Source organism: Callithrix jacchus, chromosome 1, assembly GCF_049354715.1.
Source record: "Callithrix jacchus isolate 240 chromosome 1, calJac240_pri, whole genome shotgun sequence".
NCBI classification, from domain to species: domain Eukaryota; kingdom Metazoa; phylum Chordata; class Mammalia; order Primates; family Cebidae; genus Callithrix; species Callithrix jacchus.
Genome location: NC_133502.1, coordinates 84,488,770 through 84,510,095, shown reverse-complemented (window position 1 = coordinate 84,510,095; position 21,326 = coordinate 84,488,770). Strand labels below are relative to the sequence as shown.

At 41.4% G+C, this 21,326-nt stretch overlaps 1 long non-coding RNA gene across 1 annotated transcript; it reads left to right on the top strand.

Annotated features, from left to right (window-relative positions):
- The first annotated feature begins 18,252 nt into the window (after positions 1 to 18,252).
- LOC118153850 (uncharacterized) lies at positions 18,253 to 19,624 on the top strand. The gene is made up of 2 exons (XR_004743494.3): positions 18,253 to 18,494; positions 18,648 to 19,624. It is a non-coding gene; the product is annotated as an uncharacterized LOC118153850 (long non-coding RNA).
- Positions 19,625 to 21,326: the final 1,702 nt, after the last annotated feature.

Sequence of the window (21,326 nt, the reverse complement as noted above, 5' to 3'; positions counted from 1 at the left end):
CCACATTTTCTGTATCCAGTTTATCATTGATGGGCTTTGGGTTGGTTCCATGTCTTTACTATTGTGAACAGTGCCGCAATAAACATATATATGCATGTGTCTTTATGGTAGAAAAATTTAATGTTCTTTGGATATATAGCCAGTAATGGACTTGCTGGGTCAAATGGTATTTCTGGTTCTAGATCCTTGAGAAATTGCCACACTGTCTTCCACAATGGTTTAACTAATTTACACTCCCACCAACAGTACAAGCATTCTTATTTCTCCACATCCTCTTCAGCATCTGTTGTTTCCTGACGTTTTAATGATCACCATTCTAACTGGCATGAGATGGCATCTCATTGTGGTTTTCATTTGCATTTCTCTAATGACCAGTGATAATAATCTTTATTTTCTTATATATTTGTTGGCTGCATAAATGTTTTCCTTTGAAAAGTATCTGTTCATATCCTTGGCCCACTTCTTGATGGGGTTGTTTTTTTCTTGTAAATTTAAGCTCTTTGTAGATTCTGGATATTAGCCCTTTGTCAGTTGGATGGAGTATAAAATTTTTCTCCCATTCTGTAGGTTGCCTGCTCACTCTGATGATAGCTTTTCTTGTTCTGTGCAGAAGCTCTTTAGTTTTCTTAGATCCCATTTGCCAATTTTGACTTTTGTTGCCATCGCTTTTTTTTAAATTGCATGTTAGATTTTGGGGTACATGTGCAGAACATGCAAGATAATTGCATAGGTACACACGTGGCAGTGTGATTTGCTGTCTTCCTCCCCTTAACCCACATCTGGCATTTCTCCCCATGCTATCACTCCCCAGCCCTCCATGCTGTCCCTCCCCTATTCCCGATAATAGACCCCAGTGTATAGTGCTCCTCTCCCTGTGTCCATGTGTTCTCATTGTTCAACACCCACCTATGAGTGAGAATATGCGGTATTTCATTTTCTGTTCTTTTATCAGTTTGCTAAGAATGATGGTCTCCAGATTCATCCATGACCCTACAAAGGACAGAAACTCATCGTTTTTGATTGCTGCATAATATTCCATTTTATTATGAAATAGGAATATTGCATAATATTACTATTTCTCCACATCCTCTCCAGCATCTATTGTCTCCAGACTTTTTAATTTCTAACTGGCAAGAGATGGTATCTCAATGTAGTTTTGATTTGCATTTCTCTGATGACCAGTGATGATGAGCATTTTTTCATGTGTTTGTTGGCCTCATGTATGTCTTCTTTTGTAAAGTGTCTGTTCATATCCTTTGCCCGTTTTTGAATGGGCTCGTTGGTTTTTTTTCTGTAAATCTGTTTGAGTTCTTTGTAAATTCTGGATTTCAGCCCTTTGTCAGATTGGTAAACTGCAAAAATTTTTTCCCATTCTGTTGGTTGCCGATTCACTCTAGTGACTGTTTCTTTTGCTGTGTAGAAGCTGTGGAGTTTGATTAGGTCCCATTTGTCTATTTTGGCTTTTGTTGCCAATGCTTTTGGTGTTTTGGTCATGAAGTCCTTGCCTACTCCTATGTCCAGAATGGTTTTGCCTATATTTTCTTCTAGGGTTTTTATAATGCGAGATCTTATGTTTAAGTCTGTAATCCATCTGGAGTGAATTTTAGTGTAAGGTGTTAGGAAGGGGTCCAGTTTCTGCTTTCTGCACATGGCTAGCCAGTTTTCCCAACACCATTTATTAAACAGGGAGTCCTTTCCCCATTGCTTGTTTTTGTCAGGTTTATCAAAGATTGTATGGTTGTAGATATGTTGTGTTGCCTCCGATGCCTCTGTTCTGTTCCATTGGTCTATATCTCTGTTTTGGTACCAGTACCATGCTGTTTTGATTACTGTAGCCTTGTAGTATAGTTTGAAGTCCGTAGTGTGATGCTTCTCGCTGTGTCCTTTTTGCTTATAATTTACTTGGCTATGTGGGCTCTCTTCTCATTCCATATGAAGTTCAAGGTGGTTTTTTCCAGTTGTGTGAAGAAAGTCAATGGTAGCTTGATGGGAATAGTGTTGAATCTGTAAATTACTTTGGGCAGTATGGCCATTTTCACGATATTGATTCTTTCTAACCATGAACATGGAATGTTTTTCCATCTGTTTGTGTTCTCTCTTACTTCATTGAGCATTGGTTTGTAGTTGTCCTTGAAGAGGTCCTTTAAATTTCTTGTTAGTTGTATTTCTAGGTATTTTGTTCGCTTTGTAGCAATTGTGAATGTCAGTTCATTCTTGATTTGGCTCTCTTTAAGTCTGTTATTGGTGTATAGAAATGCTTGTGATTTTTGCACATTGATTTTATATCCTGAGATTTTGCTGAAGTTGCTTATCAGTTTCGGGAGTTTTTAGGCTGAGGCGATGGGGTCTTCTAGGTATACTACCATGTCGTCTGCAAATAGAAACAATTTGGCTTCCACCTTTCCTATTTGAATACACTTTATTTCTTTCTCTTGCTGATTGCTCTGGCTACAACTTCTAGTACAATATTGAATAGGAGTGGTGAGAGAAAGCATCCTTGTCTAGTGCAAGATTTCCAAGGGAATGCTTCCAGTTTTTGCCCATTCAGTATGATATTGGCTGTTGATTTGTCATAAATAGCTTTTACTATTTTGAGATAGGTTCCATCAATACCGGGTTTATTTAGAGTTTTTAGCATAAAGGGCTGTTGAATTTTGTCAAAGGTTTTCTCTGAGTCAATTGAGATAATCATGTGGTTTTTGTTTTTGGTTCTGTTTATGTGGTGAATTACATTTATAGACTTGTGTATGTTGAATCAGCATCCCCGGGATGAATCCTACTTGATCATGATGGGTAAGCTGTTGCAATTGCCTTGCCATTATTTTGATGTGCATTTGAAATCGCCTTGCCAGTATTTTATTGAAGATGTTTGCATCTATGCTCATCATGGCTATTGGCCTGAAGTTTTCTTTTCCTGTTGAGTCTCTTCTGGGTTTTGGTATAAGGGTGATGTTGGTCTCATAAAATGATTTGTGAAGAATTCCCTCTTTTTGGATATTTTGGAATGGTTTCAGAAGGAATGATAACAGTTCCTCTTTGTGTGTCTGGTAGAATTTGGCTGTGATCTTATCTGGACCTGGGTTTTTTCTGTGTGGTAGGCTCTTAATTGTGGCCTCAACTTCAGACCTCATTATTGGTTTATTTGTAGCTTCAACTTCCTCCTTGTTTAGGCATGGGAGGACACAGGTGTCCAGGAATTTATCCATTTCTTCAAGGTTTACTAGTTTATGTGCATAGAGTTTTTTGTAATATTCTCAGATGATGGATTAAATTTCTGTAAAATCTGTGGTGATTTCCTCTTTATTGTTTTTTATTGCATCTATTTCATTATTCTCTCTTTTCTTTTTTATCAATCTGGCTAGTGGTCTGTCTATTTTGTTGATCTTTTCAAAAAACCAGCTCTTAGATTTATTGATTTTTTGAAGGGTTTTTCGTGGCTCTACGTCCTTCAGTTCTGCTCTGGTCTTAGTTATTTCTTGTCTTCCACTAGGTTTTGAGTCTTTTTGATTTTGCTCCTCCAGCTCTTTCAATTTTGACGTTAGGGTGTAAATTTTGTATGTCTCCACTCTTTTAATGTGGGCACTTATTGCTATATATTTTCCTCTAGAAACTGTTTTAAATGTGTCCCAGAGATTTTGGTATGCTGTATCTTTGTTCTTGTTGGTTTTGAAGAACTTCTTAATTTCTGCCTTCATTTTATTGTTTATCCAGTCAACATACAAGAGCCAGTTGTTCAGTTTCCATGACGCTGTGGGGTTCTGGGTTAGTTTCTGAATTCTGAGTTCTAACTTGATTGCAATATGGTTTGAGAGACTGTTGGCTATAATTTCAGTTGTTTTGCATTTGTTGAGGAGTGCTTTACTTTTAATTATGTGGTCACTTATAGAGTAGGTGTGATGTGGTGCTGAGAAGAATGTATATTCTGCGGATATGGGGTGGAGAGTTCTGTAAAAGTCTATCAGGTTTTCTTGTTTCAGGTCTGAGTTCAAGTCCTGGATATCATTGTTAATTTTCTGTCTGGTTTATCCGTCTAATATTGACAGTGGAGTGTTAAAGTCTCCCATTATTATTGTGTGGGAGGCTAAGTCTCTTCTTAAGTAATTAAGAACTTGCCTTATGAGGAGGGACTCAAGATGGCACAGTGAGAACAACCCAGGATTGAAGCTCTCAGTGAACGCATGGAAGGTGAGTCAGGGCAGCATTTCCAGATGGATCTTTGTTGCCCACAAAACGGGGGAATTCCCAGGTATAAAAGAGATGCAGGACACCAGGCAGAGGTTTTGGCTGGTGTGGCCGGCAGCCAGTGCAGCCAGCAGCCGGTGCTGTAGCACAGCAGTGCTCCACAGCACTCCACACAAAGTGCACTGGTCCGAGTGCCCTGTTGAACCGGCAAACTGAGACTTGAGAGAACTGATTGGCATAACTATCTGACTGAATGGGACTTGGACAGTGAGTTAGGCGAGGAGATTCCAGGAAAATGGCATTTGGGGTAGCGCAGTGGGACAAACAAAACAGTGATTCCAAACGCTCTGGGTGGAGAGTTTCACTGCAGGCACAGCTGAACCCAGGATGGTGCAGCTCTGTGGGGGAGGGGCGTTCACCATTACCGAGGCAATTCCCCTACTGAGGTACATGCCCATTGCTGATAAAGCCTTACATAGCTGAGGCGACCCACCAAAACAGAGAGACCCCGCCTCAGGGCATAGCCCATGGCACAAGGGCAGATACTGCAGCAGCAGGGCAGAGCCTGCAGTAACAGGACAAACCTCACACCATCAGGGCAGAGCCTTGGCAGGCAAATAGCTACTTTATTGCCTCCTAGCTGGGCAGGACAGTGGAATGGACACTCACAAAGAAAGCCCCAACACCCAGAGACAGAGCATCTGAGATAAAAAGGGATTTTTAAATGAGTTCTCTGCAACAAAATTAAATGTAGCAGCCTAACAGCCCTGAATGAACAACAGAGCTCACAGATAAGCACTTGAGCTCCTATAAAGTACAGACTATTTCCTCAAGCAGCTCCCTGACCCCTCTATATCCAAAAAACTGACATTTGGCAGCCATCATTCTGGGACAAAGATAGCAAAAAAAGAAACTGGTAGCATCACTCATTGTTCTGCAGCTGCTATAGGTGCACCCCAGACAAGCAGGGCCTGGAGTGGACCTCAGCAGTTGTACAGTGGAGGGGCTAGACTGGTAGAAGGAAAACCAGGAAACAGAAATACTTCATCATCAACAATCTGGGTGTTCACTAAGAGACCCAATCGAAAAGTTAGCAACTACTCAGACGAAAGATGGATAAATCCACAAGGATGGGAAGAAACCAGTGCAAAAAGGAAGAAAACACCTGAAACCAGAACACCTCGCCTCCTATACAAGACCAAAACTCCTCACCAGCAAAAGAATAAAGTTGGACAAAGAATGACTGTGATGAAATGACGGAATTAGACTTCAGAAGGTGGATAATGAGAAACTTTTGTGAGCTAAAATAACATGTTTTAAATTAATGCAAAGAAACTAACAACCTTGAAAAAGATTTGAAAAAAGATTCGAGAAAATGATAACAAGAATGGATAACTTAAAGAGGAATATGAATGAATTCAAGGAGCTGAAAAACACAATACGAGAACTTCGTGAAGCATGCACAAGTTTCAACAGCCAAATTGACCAAGCAGAAGAAAGAATATCAGAAGTCGAAGATCAACTCAATGAAATAAAATGAGAAACCAAGATCAGAAAAAAAAAGCGCAAAAAGAAATGAACCAAGTCTCCAAGAAATGTGGAACTATGTGAAGAGACCTAACCTACATTTGATAGGTGTACCTGAAAGTGACAAAAAGAATGAATACAAGCTGGAAAATACTCTTCAGGAAATTATCCAGGAAAATTTCCCCCACCTAGCAAGACAGGCCAACAATCAAATGCAGGAAATACAGAGAACACCAAAAAGATATTCCGCAAGAAGAGCAACCCCAAGGCATAATTTTCAGATTCAACAAGGTTGAAATAAAGAAGAAAATACTAAGGGCAGCCAGAGAGAAAGGTCGGGTCACCCACAAAGGGAAGCCCATCAGACTCACAGCAGATCTCTCGGCAGAAACACTACAAGCCAGAAGAGAGTGGGGGCCAATATTCAACAACCTTAAAGAAAAAAACTTTCAACGAAGAATTTCATATCCAGCCAAACTGAGATTCATAAGTGAAGGAGAAAAAAATTCTTTTCGAACAAGCAGGAACTCAGAGAGTTTGTCACTGCCAGGCCTGCTTTACAAGAGCTCCTGAAAGAGGCACTACATATAGAAAGGAACAACCAGTACCAGATATTCCAAAATCACACTAAATGCTAAATAGCATCAACATAATGAAGAATCTACAACAACTAATGGGCAAAACAGCCAGCTAACATCAAAATGGCAGTATCAAATTCAGACATAACAATATTAACCCTAAATGTGAATGGACTAAATGCACCAATCAAAAGACACAGACTGGCAAATTGGATAAAAATCCAAAACCCATCAGTGTGCTGTATCCAGGAAACCCATTTCACGTTCAAGGATACAGCAAGGCTCAAAATAAATAGATGGAGGAAGATTTACCAAGGAAATGGAGAGCAAAAAAAAGCAGCAGTTGCAATTCTTATCTCTGATAAAATAGACTTTAAAGCAACAAAGATCAAAAGAGACAAAGAAGGCCATTACATAATGGTAAAAGGATCGATACAACAAGAAGAGCTAAAGATCCTAAAGATATATGGACCCAATGCAGGAGCACCCAGATACATAAGGCAAGTTCTTAATGACTTACAAAGAGACTTAGACTCCCACACAATAATAGTGGGAGACTTTAACATTCCACTCTCAATATTAGATAGATCAACCAGACAGAAAATCAACAAGGATATCCAGGGCTTGAACTCAGACCTGGAGCAAGCAAACCTGATAGACATTTACAGAACTCTCCACCCCAAATCCACAGAATATACATTCTTCTCAGCACCACATCACACCTACTCAAAAATTGACCACATAATTGAAAGTATAGCACTCTTCAGCAAATGCAAAACAACTGAAATCATACCAAACAGTCTCTCAGACCATAGTGCAATCAAGTTAGAGCTCAGAATTCAGAAACCAACCCAGAACCGCACAGCTTCATGGAAACTGAACAACTGGCTCTTGAATGTTGACTGGATAAACATTGAAATAAAGGCCGCAATAAAGAAGTTCTTCAAAACCAATGAGAATGAAAACACAACATGCCAGAATCCCTGGGACACATTTAAAACAGTCTCTAGAGGAAAACATATAGCAATAAGTGCCCATATGAGGAGAATGGAGAGATCCAAAATTGACACCCTATCGTCAAAATTGAAAGAGTTAGAGAAGCAAGATTAAAAAAATTCAAAACCCAGCAGAAGACAAAAAATAACTAAGATCAGAGCTGAACTGAAGGAGATAGAGACATGAAAAACCCTTCAAAAAATCAATAAATCCAAGAGATGGTTTTTTGAAAAGATCAACAAAATAGACAAACCACTAGCCAGATTGATTAAAAAGAAAAGAGAGAACAACCAAATAGATGCAATAAAAAATGATAAACGGGAAATCACCACAGATTCCACAGAAATTCAAACCATCATCAGAGAATATTACAAACAACTCTATGCGCATAAACTAGTAAACCTGGAAGAAATGGATAAATTCCTGGACTCCTGTGTCCTCCCAAGCCTAAAGCAGGAGGAATCCGAAACTATGAATAGACCAATAACAAGGTCAGAAGTCGAGGCAGCAATTAAGAACCTACCACACAAAAAAAGCCCAGGTCCAGATGGGTTTACAGTCGAATTCTACCAGACACACAAAGAGGAGCTGGTACCATTCCTTCTGAAACTATTCCAAATAATCCAAAAGGAGGGAATCCTTCCAAAATCATTTTATGAGACCAATATTATCCTGATACCAAAACCCGGCAGAGACCCAACAAGAAAAGAAAACTTCCGGCCAGTATCCATAATGAACATAGATGCAAAAATCTTCAATAAAATATTGGCAAGCCGATTGCAACAGCAAATCAAAAAACTTATCCATCATGATCAAGTAGGATTCATCCCGGGGATGCAAGGCTGGTTCAACATATGCAAGTCTATAAACGTAATTCACCACATAAACAGAACCAAAAACAAAAACCACATGATCCTCTCAATTGATGCACAGAAGGCATTTGACAAAATTCAACAGCCCTTTATGCTAAAAACCCTCAATAATCTCGGTATCAACGAAACGTATCTCAAAGTAATAAAAGCTGTTTATGAGAAACCAACAGCCAATATCATACTGAATGGGCAAAAACTGGAAGCGTTCCCTTTGAAATCCAGCACTAGCAAAGTATGCCCTCTTTCATCACTCCTATTCAATATAGTACTGGAAGTTCTAGCCAGAGCAATCAGGCAAGAAAAAGAAATAAAGGGTATTCAAATAGAAAAGGTGGAAGCCAAATTGTCTCTATTTGCAGATGACATAATAGTATACCTAGAACACCCCATCACCTCAGCCCAGAAACTCCTGAAACTGATAAGCATCTTCAGCAAAGTCTCAGAATATAAAATTAGTTTGCAAAAATTACAAGCATTTCTATAGACCAATAACAGACTTAAAGAGAGCCAAATCAAGAATGAACTACCATTTACAATTGCTACAAAATGAATAAAATACCTAGGAATACAACTCACAAGGCACGTAAGGGACCTCTTCAAGGACAACTACAAACCACTGCTTAACAAAATAAGAGAGGACACAAACAGATGGAGAAACATTCCATGTTCATGTTTAGGAAGAATTAATATCGTGAAAATGGCTATACTGCCCAAAGTAATTTACAGAATCAACACTATCTTCATCAAGCTACCATTGACTTCATATGGAACCAAAAGAGAGCCTGCATAGCCAAGTCAATTCTAAGCAAAAGAACACAGCAGGGGGCATCACACTACCGGATTTCAAACTATACTACAAGGCTACAGTAATCAAAACAGCATGGTACTGGTACCAAAACACAGATATAGACCAATGGAACAGAACAGAGGCATCAGAGGCAACACAACATATCTACAACCATACAATCTTTGATAAACCTGACAAAAACAAGCAATGGGGAAAGGATTCCCTGTTTAATAAATGGTGTTGGGAAAACTGGCTAGCCATGTGCAGAAAGCAGAAACTGGACCCCTTCCTGACACCTTACACTAAAATTAATTCCAGATGGATTAAAGACTTAAACATAAGACCTGGCACCATAAAAACCCTAGAAGGAAATCTAGGCAAAACTGTCCAGGACATAGGAGTAGGCAAGGACTTCATGACCCAAACACCAAAAGCATTGGCAACAAAAGCCAAAATAGGCTAATGAGACCTAATGAAACTCCACAGCTTCTGCACGGCAAAGGAATCTGTCATTAGAGTGAATAGGCAACCAACAGAATAGGAAAACGTTTTTGCAGTTTACCCATCTGACAATGGGCTGATATCCAGAATTTACAAAGAACTTAAACAGATTTACAGGAAAAAACAAGCAAGCCCATTCAAAAATGCGCAAAGGATATGAACAGACACTTTACAAAAGAAGACATATATGAGGCCAACAATCATATGAAAAAATGTTCATCATCACTGGTCATTAGAGAGATGCAAATCAAAACCACATTGAGATACCATCTCATGCCAGTTAGAATGGCGATCATTAAAAAATCTGGAGACAACAGATGCTGGAGAGGATGTGGAGAAAAAGGAACACTTTTACACTGTTGGTGGGAGTGTAAATTAGTTCAACCATTGTGGAAGACAGTGTGGTGATTCCTCAAGGCCTTAGAAATAGAAATTCCATTTAACCCAGCAATCCCATTACTGGGTATATATCCAAAGGACTATAAATCGTTCTACTATACGGACACATGCACACGAATGTTTATTGCAGCACTGTTTACAATAGCAAAGACCTGGAATCAATCCAAATGCCCATTGACGATAGACTGGATTGGAAAAATGTGGCACATATACACCATGGAATATTATGCAGCAATCAGAAATGATGAGTTCGTGTCATTTGTAGGGACATGGATGAATCTGGAGAACATCATTCTCAGCAAACTGACACAAGAACAGAAAATGAAATAGCACATATTCTCACTCAAAGGCGGGTGATGAAAAATGAGAACACATGGACACAGGGAGGGGAGTACTAAACTCTGGGGTTTATTGGGGGGAAAAGAAGAGGGCCAGCGGGGGGGGAGCTGGTGAGGGATAGCCTGGGAAGAAATGCCAAATTTGGGTGAAGGGGAGCAAGGAAGCAAAACACACTGCCATGTGTGTTCCTGTTCAACTGTCTTGCATGTTTTGCACATGTACCCCAAAACCTAAAATGAAATAAAAAATTAAAAAAAAAGAACTTGCTTAATATATCTGGGTGCTCCTGTATTGGGTTCATACATATTTAGAATTGTGAGCTCTTCTTCTTGTATTGATCCTTTTACCATATAGAATGTCCTTCTTTGTCACTTTTAATCTTTGTTGCTTTAGTCTATTTTATCAGAGATGAGAATTGGAACTCCTGCTTTCTTTTGCTTTCCATTTCTTTTGTAAATCTTTCTTCATACCTTTATTTTGAGCCTTTCTGTATCCTTGCATGTGAGATGAATTTCCTAGATACAGCACACCGATGGGTTTTGTCTTTTTATCCAATTTGCCAGTCTGTTATCTGATTGATGCATTTAGCCCATTTACATTTAGGGTTAATATTGTTATGTGTGAATTTGATACTGCCATTTTGATGCTAGCTGGCTGTTTTGCTCATTAGTTGATGCAGATTCTTCATTTTGTTGATGCTCTTTAGCATTTGGTATATTTTTGGACTATCTGGTACTGGTTGTTTCTTACAATGTTTAGTGCCTCTTTCAGGAGCTCTTGTAAAGCAGACCTGATGGTGACAAAATCTCTGAGTACTTACTTGTTTGCAAAGGATGTCATTTTTTCTTCACTTATGAAGGTCACTTTGGCTGGATGTAAAATTCAGGGTTGAAAGTTCTTTTCTTTAAGCATGCTGAATATTGGCCCGCACTCTATTCTGGCTTGTTGGGTTTCTACTGAGAGATCTGCTGTGAGTCTGATGGGCTTCCCTTTGTGAGTGACCCGACCTTTCTCTCTGGCTGCCCTTAGCATTTTCTTCTTCATTTCAACCATGGTGAATCTGACGATTATGTGCCTTTTGGTTTCTCTCCTTGCGGAATATGTTTGTGGTGTTCTCTGTATTTCCTGGACTTGAATATTGACCTGCCTTGCTAGGTGGGGGAAATTTTCCTGGGTAATATCCTGAAGAGTATTTCTTAGCTTGGATTCATTCTCTTTGTCACATTCAGGTACACCTATCAAATGTAGATTAGGTCTCTTCACATAGTCCCACATTCCTTGGAGACTTTGTTCATTCCTTTTTGCACTTTTTTCTCTAATTTTGGCCTCTCATTTTATTTCATTGAGTTTATCTTCAGCTTCTGACATTTTTTCTTCTGCTTGATCATTTTGGCTGTTGAAACTTGTGCATGCTTCGCGAAGTTCTCCTGTTGTGTTTTTCAGCTACTTCAATTCACCCATATTCCTCTCTAAGTTGTCCATTCTTGTTATTGTTTTGCCAAATTTTTTTCAAGGTTCTTAGTTTCTTTGCATTGAGTTAGAACGTGTTCTTTTAGCTCACAGAAGTTTCTCATTACCCATTTTCTGAAGTCTGATTCTGTCATTTCATCACACTCATTCTCCATCCAGCTTTGTTCCCTTGCTGGTGAGGAGTTGTGGTCCCCTGTGGGAGGCGAGGTGTTCTGGTTTCGGGTGTTTTTCTTATTTTTGCCCTGGTTTCTTCCCGTCTTTGTGAATTTATCCACCTGTCATTTTAGTAGTTACTGATATTTTGTTTGGGTCTCTGAGTGGATGTCCAGATTGTTGATGATGAATTATTTCTGTTTCTTATTTTTCCTTCTAACAATCTGGCCCCACTGCTGTAGGACTGCTGAGGTCCACTCCAGGCCCTGCTTTTTTGGGGTACACCTGTAGCAGCTGCAGAACCGTGAGGGTTGCTACCAGTTTCTTCTTCTGCTATCTTTGTCCCTGAATGTTGCCCGCCTAATGTCAGTTCAATCAGTCCTTTGTGAGGTGACTCTTTGGATATTTAGGGGTCAGGGAGCTGCTTGAGGAGACTGTACTTATACTTGAGGAGACAGTGTGTACTTTATAGGAGCTCAAGTGCTGAGCTTTGAGCTCTGTTATTCATTTAGGGCTGCTAGGCAGGTACGTTTAAGTCTGCTGCAGCATAACTCATAAAGCTTCTTTTTTCCTCAGGTGGTCTGTCCTGGGGAGTTAGGGCTTTATTTATGAGTATCTGTTGCACTGTCCTGCCCAGCAAGGAGGCAGTCTAATCACTGCCTGCCTGTAGTGGCTATGCTGAGCTGCTGTGGGCTCTGCCCTGTTGCTGTGGGCTCTGCGCTGTTGCCATGAGCTCTGCCCTGCTGCCGTGGGCTCTGCCCTGGTTTTGGGGGCTCTACCCTGCTGCCCTGTGTAATTCCCTGTAGTCCTGTTTATATGGGTGTGGTTAGAGCTGTCATGGTAATGGTGGCCTGCCTCTGTATTGATGGACTCTCTGTTTTGGCGGGTTGCCTTGGCAATGGCAGGCTGTGTCAGTAATGGCTGAGTACCTCCATAGGGGTCAAGTGCCTCAATAATGGTGGATGCCCCTCCCCCTTCAAGCTGCACCATCCTGGGTTCAGCTGTGCTTGCCATGAAACTCTCAACCTTGAGCGTTTCCAATTGCTGTTTTGTTTGTTTTTGTGGGGGTAGGACCTGCTGAGCCTGATTATTTGGCTTCATGCCTCAGAGCCCTTTTATTTTTTTAAGTTGAAAGGTTGACTCTCTCCCAGGTGTTCCAGTCACCTGCTGAAAGTGTGGTGGGATCTGTGTGATTTCCCATGCAGCAACCCACTGCACTGGCTGGAACAATGTTGCTGCCCAGGAATCTCCTAGCCTGGCTTACTGTTTAAATCCCATTTAATCAGATGAATGTGCTAATCTGCCTTCTGAAATCTCCAGTTGCCAGTTTAATAGGGCATCCAAACCAGTGTATTTTGTATGGAGTGCTGCTGTGCTGCGGCCCTGGCTTAAACAGCTGCACCAGCCCAAACAGCCTCACTGGCAGTTCGTGGGGCTCCTACACCTGGGAATCTCCTGGTCTGTGGGCAATAAAGATCCATCTGGAAATGTGGCATCCACTCACCATCTGCGCTTTCACTGGGAGCTGCAATTCTGAGTTGGTCCTACAGCACCATCTTCTCCCCTCTCCGCTATCGCTTTTGGTGTCTAGTCATAAAGTATTTGCCCACTCCCATTACTTTAATTGTATTGCCTTGGTTTCCTGCTAGGGTTTTAATAATTTGGATATTACATTTAAGTCTTTAATTCATCTTGAGTTAAATTTTGTATAAAGTGTAAGGAAGGGATTCAGTTTCAGTTTTATGCAAATGGCTAGCTAGTTTTTGAACACCATTTGTACACAGGGAATCCTGTCCCAATTGCTTGTTTTTATCTGGTTTGTCAAAGATTACATGTTTGTAAATGTGTGGTGTTATTTCTGAGTCCTCTGTTTGGTTCCATTGGTCTATAAACACCTCTATGCAAATAAACTAGAAAATCTAGAAGAAATGGATAAATTCCTGGACACATACACCCTCTTGGGTCTAAATCAAAAAGAAGTTGAATCCCTGAACAGACCAATAACAAAATTGAGGCAGTCATTCTAAAATTAATAGCCTAGCAACAGAAAACAGTTAGGGACCAGATGGGTTCACAGCTGAATTCTACCAGAGGTACTAAGAGGAGCTGGTACCATTTCTTCTGAAACTCTTCCAAACAATAGAAAAATAGGGACTTTTTTTCTATCTCATTTTATGAGGCCAGCATCATCTTGATACCAAAATATAACAGAGACACAACAACAACAACAAAAATTTCAGGCCAATATCCCTGATAAATGTCAATGCAAAAATCCTCAATGAAATTCTGGCACACCAAATCCAGCAGCAAATCAAAAAGCTTATCCATCATGATCAAGTCAACTTTATCTCTGGGATACACACCTGGTTCAACATATGCAAATCAATAAATGTAATCAATCACATAAACAGAACCAATGACAAAAAACACTGGATTATCTCAATAGATGCAGAAAAGGCCTTCAAAAAGATTCAACAACTCTTCATGCTAAAAACTCTCAAAAAACTAGATATTCATGGAACATATCTCAAAATAATAAGCTCTATTTATGACAAACCAATGGTCAATATCAATAGTGAATGGGTAAAAGCTGAAAGCATTTTTTTTGAAAATTGCCACAAGACAAGGATGCTCTCTCTCACTACTCCTATTCAACATAGTATTGGAAGTTCTGGCCAAGGCAATCAGGCAAGACAAAGAAATAAAGTGTATTCAAATAGAAAGAGAGAAAGTCAAATTGTCTCTGTTTGCAGATCACATGATTTTATATGTAGAAAACCCCATTATCTCAGCCCCAAATCTCCTTAAGCTAATGAGCAACTTCAGAAGTTTCAGGATATAAAATCGATGTGCAAAAATTACAAGCATTTCTATACAACAATAACAGGCAGAGAGTCAAATCATGAGTGAACTCCCATTCACAATTGCTATGAAGGCAATAAAATACCTAGGAATACAACTAACGAGGGATATGAAGGACCTCTTTAAGGAGAACTACAAACCACTGCTCAAGGAAATAAGAGAGGACACAAGCAAATGGAAAAACATTCCATGCTCATGAATAGGAAGAATAAATATGGTGAAAATGGTCATACTGCTCAAAGTAATATATAGATTCAGTGCTATCCCCACTAAGCTACCACTGACTTTCTTCATAGAAAGAGCCCGCATAAAAAATTATTTTTTAAAAGAACAAACTATAGCTATCTGCAATAGCATAAATATAATGTTGCATAAAAGAAAGTAGATATAAAAGTGTGCATATTACATAATTTCACTTACATAAAATCCAAAAAGTGAACAAAACTGAGGTTCTGGCTTCCAGTAATAATGAAGTACTTTGTTGAATAACTATTTCACAGATAACTATAATAAAACAAAAAATATTATATTTTGCTATATAGAAATGCACATCTATGTATAATACATGTGTAATATGCATGTTTGGAAGAAATGAATGAGAATTTCAGCTACGTTACTGTAACAGATGTAAGAATTGAAGTTTGAATCTATTCAAATTAACTCCCTCTTAAAATAATAATTTTCAAAATATACAACAGAATTCAGAATCCCTGTAGTTCCTATTACACAATTTAAAAATTCATGAGTTGTGTGAAGAAGCATGAAAATGCAATCAATTCACAAGATGAAAAGCAGACAACAGAACCTATTCTCAACATGTCCAGGATGCTGTAATCAGTATATCAGACTTGAAGAAAGCTACTGTATGTATGTTCATGGGGTAAAGAAAAACATTCTCATGAAAAGTGAACAGATCTGTAAGAATACACTCCCAGTCAGTTGGTCAGAGGGCTGCAGGACTACGATCCCAGTATGGACCGGGCTCAAGGACAATGTGCATTACTGGAGGAAGAGGCGAGGCTATGTGGATGTCATTAGGCTTGCTGGGAGATATAGTCTTATAATCACTTCCATCCCTTTCGTCACAGGGCTACAGGATGATTCCACCATTCACCGGGTTAACAGACAACGCACGTCACTGAAAGAAAAAGAGAGAGGTTATAAGTACATTTTGGGCTTGCTGGGAGATGTAGTCTTATAAACACTCCCAGCCATTTTGTCATAGAACTGCAGCACCACAATCCCAGCATAGACTGGAATCAGGAACAGTACACATCGGTGGAGGAAGAGGTAGGGCTGTGAGTGAATTGCTGGGCTTACTGGAAAATGTCATCTCATGAACACTTCTTCTGGACGGTGTGCATCACTGGAGGAAAAGACAGGGCTCTGCATGCCTTGCTTTTCTTGCTAAGAGATGCAGTCTCATAAACACTCAAAGCCCTTTGGTCGCAGGGCTGCTGGACTACAATTCCACCGTGTACCCGGCTTAGGAATAGTGTGTGTGACTGGAGGAAGAGGCAGGACTATGCCTGCCTCCTTAAGCTTGCTAGGAGATGTAGTTTTATAAAAACTCCCAGCCCTTTCATTACAGGGCTGCAGGGCTACAATTCCCTTACGTACCAAGATTAAGAATAGTGCGTATCCCTGGAGAAAGAGGCGGGGCTGTGCTTGCCTTTCTGGGCTTGCTGGGATATGTATTGTCATGAACACTCTCAGCTCTGGTCACAGGGCTGCAGGACTATAATCCGAGCATGCACCTGGCTCAAGGACAGTGCTCATCACTGGAGGAAGAGGCAGGGTTGTGCACTCTTCGCTATGTTTTTTGGGAGATGTAGTCACGGGTCTGTGGGACTATAATCCCAGCCAGCACCTGGCTCAGGGACATTTTGCGTCCCTGGAGGAAGGGGCTGGGTTGTTTGTGACTCGCTGGGCTTGCTGGGAGATGGATTCTTAAACACGCTCGGCCCTTTTGTTAAAGGGCTGAAGGACTACAATCCCAGAGTGCACCGGGCTCTGAGAGATGTAGTCTCTAGAACACTCCCAGACGTTTGGTCACAGGGCTGAAGGACTACAATCCCAGGATGCACCAGGCTTAGAAACGGTGTCCCTCACTGGAAGAAGAGGCGGGGCTGTGCACTTTTGGCTATGTTTTTTGGGAGATGTAGTCACATAAACACTCCCAGTCCTTTGGTTGCAGGACTTCAGGACTACAAAACCAGCCAGCACCAGGCTCAGCGACATGTTATGTCACTGAAAGAAGAGGTGTGGTTGCGGGTGACTTACTGGGATTGCTGGGAGATGTATTCTCATAAACACTCCCAGCCCTTTGGTCACAGGGCTGAAGGACTACAATCCCAGCGTGCGCAGGGCTCAGGGACAGTGTAGGTCACTGGAGAAAGAGGCAGGGCTGTGTGCAGCTCGCTGGGCTTTCTGTGAGATGTAGTTTCATGAACACTCTTAGCCCTTCGGTCACAGCACTGCAGGACTATAGTCCCAGCATGCAGTGGGCACATGGACGATGCTTTTATCACAATGCCATGTCACTGGAGGAAGAGGCGGGGCTGCGTATTTACTCCCAGCCCTTTTGTCATACGACTGGAATACTTTAACACAGGGTCAGGAAAAGAAATACTTTAACACTGTAGGAAAAGAAAGAGCTGTGCACTTCTCACTATGCTTTTCGGGAGATGTAGTCTCATTAACACTCCCAACTCTTTGGTCACAGTGTTCCAGGACTACAATCCCAGCATTCACCCCGCTCAGAAACAGTGCACCAATCACTGGAAAAAAAAGGCAGGGCTTTGTGAGCCTTGCTGGGCTTGCTGGGAGATGTAGTCTCATGGCCTCTCCCTTCACCTTTGGTCGTAGAGCTGCAGCACCATAATCCCAGCATGTATGGGGCTCAAGGACAGTTCTCTAGTCACTGGAAAGAGAGGCGAGGCTGTGCGCACCTAGCTGGTCCTGCTGGGAGATGCAGTTTCTTAAACACTCCCAGCCATTTGGTCTCAGGACTGCAGTACTAAATTCCAACATGCACCGAGCTCAGGGAGACAGCACTTCACTGAAGGAAGAGGCAGAGCTGTGCGCACCTCCATTGGCTTGCTGGGAGATGTAGTCTCATAAACACTCCCAGCCTTTCTACCACCAGGCTGCAGGAGTGCAATCCCAGCATGCACTTGGCTCAGAAACAGTGCGCATTACATGAAGAAGCAGCAGGGCAGTGAGTGTCTCCTGCTTGCTGGAAGATGTAGTTTTATAAAGACTCCCAGACCTTTTGTTAGAGGGCTGAAGGACTAAAATCCCAGTATACACAGGGGCCAGTGATAGTGCGCATCACCGGAGGAAGAGGGGGGACTGTGTGTGGCTCTCCTAGGCTTTCTGGGAGATATATGTTCATAAACACTCCCAGCCCTTTAGTCACAGGGCTGCAGGACTACAATTCTAGCATGCACCAGTCTCAGAGACAAGGCTAGAGATGGGGTTGTGTGCACCTCCCTAGGCTTGCTGGGAAATGTATGCTTATAAATACTCCCAGCCCTTTGGTCAAGCAGCTGCAGGACTACAATCCCAGCATGCAGCAGGCTCCAGGGCTTTGCGCAGCTCTGGAAAGAGGAGCAGAGTGGTCCGCATCCCACCTAGTCATATGCTGGGAGCTCTAGTCCATTAACTGCTCTCAGCCTGTTTGTCAGTAGGCTTTAGAACTATAATCCCACCATGTCCCAGGATCTGGAGTACATAGCCCTGGAGGGAGGGGCAAACTGGTGTTGACTTCTTGGTGTACAAAATACTGTTGGACTCTGAATCCATGCCGACTCTTTGCCAAGGATGGTAAGTACAGATGTGGACGTTAAGGGAAGGTCTGGGCTGGGCACTGAGGAGGGCATTACCCTACAAAGATACCTTACCTTTTCCCAAATCGGGCGGGTTCTCCTCACCCAATTGGTCCTGTCCTGCTCAATGTTCTCTTTCACCTGCACCCAGGGTTCTTTCCAGAGCATTGCATCTTCTGCAGCTCAGGGCGCTGCCTTCTTTCCTAAACTGTTGGGGAAACTGTCCTGATATCCGAGACACTCTCCATTGTGCCACAACCCTCTTTTTCTTCTGGCCAGAGCGCGTGCTCGACTGCTTTTGAGAGAAATCTTCCACCTGGCCTGATTATGAACAGCTTCAGAGCTCTGTAGAGCAGTGATCAAGACTGTGACTTCCTGGAAATGTCATTCTCAATGGCGGTTTTTTCATGAATGTGAAAGTCGAAGCATTAGGAAGGTTAAGTGTAGGGTTGCACAAAATCTGCTAAAAGTAAAGGAGAAAATCCCATTTCCGAGGCATGTGTCTTGTGAGCCATTTTCATTAACCCATTAAAGTGGGCAAGCTCCAAAATGCAACTGAAGCTGCTGACGATTTAGGCATTTTACAATTGAAATCATCGGCCCATCTCAAGTAGGGCCTGACTTGCCAGTGTCGTAGAGACACAAATGGGATCTGATCCTTCAGGAACAGACAGCATTCCAGCTTTGTGGGAATGACTTTTAAAACGTGGAGTAGTTGGGGTCATTTGAAACCTGTCTTCCGTAGGGACTTTTACTTCTAGAGAGTACGTGCATTTTTATTTTACCTGTCCTCAAGCTGATGCTTTGCTCATTTTATTAATAAAAAACACACTCTTGGGGGGAAGATATAAGATGCTAATGAGACATGCAATGTATGCACAAATATGTTTAGCTGCTGCACATGTGCACAGAAAAGACCAGGCAGAACATGCTTAGTGTAACACTTCTTTCCACCTTCTTATGAATAATCATGTAAAACTCAACATAAAGAGGGTTTCTCCACCAATAATTAATGCTATCTCACCCTTATGAGCAGGCAGCCCTGGAATTTATCAGAGTGTACTATGTATTCTGCATTTAATTTTCAAAATATTCTTTTTTTTCTTCAATAAATTACTCTATGCTGTACTTCTTTTGCTGTGTGTCTTGTTTAAATTCTTTTAAACTAAGAAGATAAGAACCAAGGTATTACATCAGCCATCAATATTTCTGGTGCCATGGCCCGGTAAGAAGTTTGTCGGCTTCATTAATTTCACTTTCCCTTTACTTGCAGTGAATACTATAGCAGTTCCAGACTACCTGGTTCACTATCACTGCTTGTTCCAGTGCTGTTTCAGTAAAGTTCCGAGGGAAACGTTTTTAAGTCACCAATATTCTTTAGAGAGAGAATATAAGTGATCTCCTTCTAGCTGCTACTTCTGTACTATCCATAAATACACTAATCACACGGGTCGCTTTCAACATTTCATATTCGGGCTACATTGGTGCTTAGTTTCACATCTTTCTGGCCACACTTAAGACTCTGCTTACCGTTTGCTGTTCCTTCAGCAATACTCGATCGCCACCTAGTGGGTATTGTAATTTATTTTCTGATCAGGTTTTCTGTATACAAAAATTTTATTTTGTTTTGAGGGGCAGAATAAGAACTCCCTGTCTCTTCCGGCTTTATGCATTTTCCAGCTCCTTAACATTGTTCTTCAACAGGCTTTCTTTGCTGAACAAAAAGTGCAGTCATGTAGATGCCCGGTTGTGGGGATTGCATCTGTGCATTCCAGGTATTAATAATTGAGCATCACAAATCCAAACCGGTGAATTAAGAAAAGGCTTGTCAGCCAGACATCTGCCCCACAGCCAGCAGTGGGAGTCATCTCAGTAGGGCTGGAAATGTCCAGCACTGGCAAGAGGTAGGACAGTGTGTGGCAAATGCCTATGATCTCCTAGAGCTTTAGTTAGTGGGTTTTGAAGGAATGCTCTGGACACCTTGGTGGTCCCACTTGGCTCATGGCGATGCCCTTGGCCCCCTGGACTTCAGTACATATTCTGTCTTTGCTGGATTCTCTCGGCACTGTGGGGAGCCTTTACCTCTACTGTCATTGAAACACCAATGGGTTACTGGAATGACTTTTGGCTAAATGAATTTAAAAAATAAAAAGGCTTATCTTGTTTTGTAACACTATTTAGCCTGTGTACAGATTGGCTGACAAAACATGACTGGAAAATGAGACTGTGAAATTTAACAGCATCCTACAGCGAGATCTTTTCTGTAGAAATCAGGGAAAATGGTCTGAAGTATCCTATATGCAAGAGTTTATGGCCTGAGAACAAAACCCAGCTCTATGCAGCACCTGTGGGCTTAAGCCTAGTAAGAACGAAAGCCTCTCAGACTCATTAGAGGACCCATTCTTATTAAGGGGAAGAGACTCCACACCCCAAAGCCCAACACCAGCTCTAGATAGGGGCTCTCAGGAGTCCACACCTCCTTTAGAATCCCCACCATCCCACACACTATCAGAGCCTCCTGTAGAATCTAATCTTGTTTCACCTCCTTTTTCTGCTCTTTCTTGAAGGCCTTTGTCAGGTACAATAGAGACCAGCCCAGCTGCAATACTCACAGTGGTACTTCATACCATCCAGGGCCAGCAAATTTGCTCCTCCTACGAAAAGTCCCAAATGCAGACAGGACCATCAGAGTGCATGTTCTATTCTCAATAAATGATCTAATCCAATGTAAGGAACAACTCTGATGGCTCTTAGAGAACTTCAGTGCGTTTACTGAAGACTTCTTTGTCTACCATTCAGCTTTATCATCCATAAACAGACCCAATGACTG